This window comes from Triticum dicoccoides, chromosome 7A (assembly GCF_002162155.2).
Source record: "Triticum dicoccoides isolate Atlit2015 ecotype Zavitan chromosome 7A, WEW_v2.0, whole genome shotgun sequence".
NCBI lineage: Eukaryota > Viridiplantae > Streptophyta > Magnoliopsida > Poales > Poaceae > Triticum > Triticum dicoccoides.
In genome coordinates, this window is record NC_041392.1 from 716845966 (window position 1) to 716851285 (window position 5320).

Genomic DNA, 5320 nt, shown 5'->3' on the forward strand with positions numbered 1-5320 from the left:
ATTTGGTTTTCCTCGTTGATGGTTACGTATGTGGCTGTTGAGTTCATATTACGATTAGTTTTGATTGCCGAACTCATCTATCAATCTACAAATTGTTTTCATGTGTGCAATAAAAACTATACAACTAGGAACAACAACTATAAATAAATATCAAATTACAGCTATAAACTACAACTACAATTTGTTTTTTTGAGAAACAAGAGTTGGAAATTACTCAAGGGGGGTTTTACACTCGGACCACATCAGAGGAATGAGACTAGCACGCACATTGCCAAACATTAAAAAGTCGCCTGTTCTCCTGGCCGTAGCCGCAAGCTCGTGAACCAGCTTGTTGCAATTTCTTCCGACAAAAGAGCACTTATGTGATCCGAATCTAGCCAACACTGACTTGATATCGCGAGTGATACCATAGCATGGGGACCGGGACTGCCCTGAGTCCATGACCTCTTCAATCATAACTTTGTAGTCCATCTCCAACACGACTAGGCCCGTGTACACATTCACCAGAGTTTGGAGGCCAATCAGCGCAGCCTGCATCTCCGCCTCTTCCACATTATTTAAGTTTGCTACTTGTCTGCCAACGATAGAATAATCTGGCCATTATGGTTTCTTGAAACAGCACCAATCCAGGACCCCCCGCTGTCAGGTAGGAATGATGCGTTGGCATTCACTTTTACCGTGCCTCGGACTGGAGCCGTCCACTGCATATGAACCTGGGCAGGAGTGCTAGGATCCTGACCAGTCAGTATCTTCCCCTCATTCTCTGAAAACGATGGTTGATCTTGGCCAGCTTTTAGCAGGTCCTCCTCGTATCGCAAGAGAAAGAGAACGGACTGCATGATGGGCTCTTTTCCGTCTCCATGAATACAATTATCATGCAGATGCCAGCACCTCCAGAGGAGCATGAGTACTCGCACTCACGATTCCTCAGGGATGGACGCAAGTAGCAGCAGAAGCCAGTCAGGTCCCGTGCGCCGAAACCATATTTCATGTGGGATGTCCCACTCCTTCCTCATGGCGGTTCTCAGGGCTCTGCTCTTAGTGCATTCAATAACCGCATGAAATTCATCCTCCTCCTCGCAGCAGCAGATGTTGCATGTGCTGTCCAGTTCCGGAGTCCGTTTAAACTTGTTCTTCTTTGTTGCTAAAGTATTCGTTGCCACTCTCCAACCAAAAATTCTAACCTTGGGGGGAACATTTGTTTTCCAGACGAGATCCCAGATGCTGGCGGGCTCTGAGAAACTTGACCTTGCAAGGAGACTGCTAGTTTGTATGCGCTTCTCACAGAAAAATTCCCATTCTTTTCGTGATGCCAAGCTATACAGTCCTCCATGTCCGACCTTGGGATGCGAATTTTACTAATCTCTTCCGCATCAAAGTCATGAAAAATCTGTCTAATGAGCTCCATGTTCCATTCTTTACTGTCCTGGTGTATCAGCTGGTTAACCCATCGAAGTCTCGATCTCCTGATAAAAGTGGCAGATTTAAGGCCTTCCTTCCGAGGTAGCCACTGGTCCCTCTGGATCTGGATGCTTTTTCCATTGCCTACCCCCCAAATAATTTCTTTCTTGAGTAATTCCAGCCCTGCTTCAATCCCTCTCCAAACCGGTGATGCATCCTTGGCAATAACTGTATCAATGAGATTGCCATGGGGGTAGTACTTGGATTTAATCACTCTAGCACAAACGCTCTCTGGGTATTGTATTAGTCTCCAACTTTGTCTGGCTAGGAGAGCTAAGTTGAACAGGTGCATGACTCTGAATCCGATGCCTCCCGCCCGTTTTGGTTGTATCATCCGTTCCCAGGACATCCAGTGCACCTTCCAGTGGCCTTCCTCGTCTCCCCACCAAAAGTCTCGAATCATTTTCTCATATTTCTCACAGAAACCTTTAGAAAAAAGGAATACACCCATGGTATAGCATGGTAGGGCCTGAACCCTAGACTTGACATGCACTTCTTTTGCGGCATATGACATGAACTTATCTGAGGCATCGTTACATCTTTTCACGAATTTATCCATGATAGGTTGGAAGTTCTCGTCCTTCATTCTGCCCTCCGGAGTGGGGAGTCCTAGGTATTTGCTCTCAAAGGATTCTGTCACAACTCCTAGGACCCTCTTTATCTCATCTCTGACGTTTGTAGGGCAGTGATCACTGAATAGGAGGGAGGACTTGCTCTCACTTAATAGCTGCCCTGTGCACTTTTGGAAAGTGCGCAACACCTTCTTCATCGTCTCGGCTTGATCCACCATAGCCTTGAAAATGATCAGGCTATCGTCCGCAAAAAGGAGGTTAGATATGCCTGGGCTATTTCTTGCTATTTTGATGGGTGTTAGTCTTGTCTCCTCTATCTCCTTATTCATGAGCATAACCAGGTCGTCTGCCACAAACAGGAAAAGGTAAGGGCTGAGAGGATCTCCTTGCCGCAATCCTCGTGAGGGAATGAAGAGGTCCAGAAGCTCACCATTAAACCGTACCGAGTATCTCACTGACCTCACACACATCATGACCCATGGGATCCATTTTTGGTTGAAGCCAGTCTTTTCTAGCGCTCCTTCAAGGAAGTTCCAGTCCACCCTATCGTACGCCTTTTCCAAATCCAACTTATATGCACAATGGGTGTTGTGGATGTTTCTGCTGTGTTGAATTTTGTGGAAGCACTCAAACGCGATGGTGGTGTTATCTGTGATCATACGGCCCGGGATGAAGGCACTCTGGGTTTCAGAGATTATCTCATCCAGGAGAGGCCGAAGTCGGTTCACCAAACATTTTGAAATTACCTTGTATATGATGTTGCAAAGGCTGATGGGTCGATAATCTCTCAGTGACCGCGGGTTATTTCCTTTAGGGATGAGTACTAACACTGTATCATTTACTCCTTCTGGCAGGACCCGTCATTGAAGAAGCTTAAGACTCCCTTTATCACATCGTCTTTCATCACACCCAATTTTGCTGGAAGAAACGTGCCGGAAAACCATCCAGCCCGGGCGCATTAAGTGGCCCAATCTGAAACAGTGAGTCACTGATTTCCTCTGATGAAAAGGGTTTTGTCAATGCTCTGTTCATGTCCTGAGTAATGCTCCGTTTGATTAGGTTTAACAGCTCGCCCGAACCACATTGTCCTCTCTTTTATACAGTTCTTTAAAGAAATCATATGTTAACACGTGCAGGCCCTCTCTATCCTCAACCTATGTATCCTCTTGGTTCTTCAGTTTTGTTATTTCATTCTTCTTCTTCCTCCAGGTTGCTTTCCGTTGGAACCACTTGGTATTTCTGTCCCCTTCTCGCAAGTACGTGGCTCTTGATCTCTGCCTCCACATTAATTCTTCCCTCAAGAGCAGTTCGTCGAGTTCCGCCGAGAGCCTCTTGATTTCTGTCTGATTTGCTGCTGCATGAGGGTAGTTCCACAAAACACTTAGTCTCTTCCTAATCTCAGTCATTTTCTTTATAATGGAGCCAAAATCTCTGTCAGCCCATCCCTTTAGCACTTGTTGCATATTATTCAGTTTACTGCACACATCTTCCAGGTTGCTAGCTGGGACTGTCCGCCCCCACCCCTCCGCGATCATTGGCGATAGGGACGCTGCACGCTCCCACATATGCTCATATCGGAAAGGTCGCTGCCCCTTGCATCCTTTTTGCCTCCAGACTTTGCGCGTACCCACACACAGCAGCACCGGCAGATGATATGATCAAGATGAACAGATGTGTTCGATGTAAGCATCTTTAAAGTGATCTGACCAACTCGGGGCCACCCCTTAGTCTAGCCTTGCCTTGACGTTGCTATGGCCATCATGTTTGTTATTGTATGTCCAAACTGGTCCCTTAAACCCTATGGCAAAGAGGTTACAATCCCACAGGACCCTCCTAAATTTTTCCATGTATCTCTCTGACCTCCTGATACGTCTCCAACGTATCTATAATTTTTGATTGTTCCATGCTATTATATTATTTGCTTTGGATGTTTAATGGGCTTTATTATGCACTTTTATATTATTTTTGGGACTAACTTATTAACCGAAGGCCCAGTGCAAATTCCTGTTTTTCTGTCTATTTCATTGTTTCGCAGAAAAGGAATATCAAACGGAATCCAAACAGAATGAAACCTTCGCGAGGGTCGTTTTTGGAACAAACGCAATACAGGAGACTTGGAGTGGACGTCAAGGAAGCAACGAGGCGGCCACGAGGTAGGGAGGCGTGCCCCCACCCTCGTGCGCCCCTCGTGGCACCACCGACCTACTTCTTTCGCCTATATATACTCATATACCCTGAAAACATCCGAGAGCATCACGGGACTCTATTTCCACCACTGCAACCTTCTGTACCCGTGAGATCCCATCTTGGGGCCTTTTCCGGTGCTCCGCCGAAGGGGGAATCGATCACGGAGGGCTTCTACATCAACACCATGGCCTCTCCAATGATGCGTGAGTAGTTTACCACAGACCTTCGGTTTCATAGTTATTAGCTAGATGGCTTCTTCTCTCTCTTTGGATCTCAATACAAAGTTCTCCTCGATTCTCTTGGAGATCTATTCGATGTAATTCTTTTTGCGGTGTGTTTGTCGAGATCCGATGAATTGTGGGTTTATGATCAAGATTATCTATGAACAATATTTGATTCTTCTCTGAATTCTTATATGCATGATTTGATATCTTTGCAAGTCTCTTCGAATTATCAGTTTGGTTTGGCCTACTAAATGGATCTTTTTTGCAATGGGAGAAGTGCTTAGCTTTGGGCTCAATCTTGTGGTGTCATTTCCCAGTGACAGCAGGGGCAGCAAGGCATGTATTGTATTGTTGCCATCGAGGATAAAAAGATGGTGTTTATATCATATTGCTTGAGTTTATCCCTCTACATCATGTCATCTTGCCTAATGTGTTACTCTGTTCTTATGAACTTAGAGCATTTCTAGTAGTACCCCTAAACCCTCAAACCCTAAAAAATAACCGCTTTTTACGGGTTGAGACGAAAAATTCCCAAAGAATAGAACCCCTTAATCCTTAAACCCTCAAAACTTTTTAGGGGCTCAAACCCTATTCTCCTTCCCAGCCTGTAGAAATAGAGGTTGGCCAGCCCAAACCCCTCCCCGACCCGGTTCCCTCGCCAACAACGCGCGGGAGGGAGTTTTCAGCTCCCCCTCCCCGGATCCGGCAGCCGCCAGCGTCCGGCCGCCCTCCCGCCGCGCCGCGCCCCGGCGCTTCATCCCCGGTCGCCCCTCCACCTTCCCGCCCCGCCGCCTCCCCGCTCCGGCCGCGCGTCCTCCTCCCCGCCCTGGTCGCGCCTCCTCCTCCCCGCCCCGGCGTCCCTTCCCGCCTCCCCTG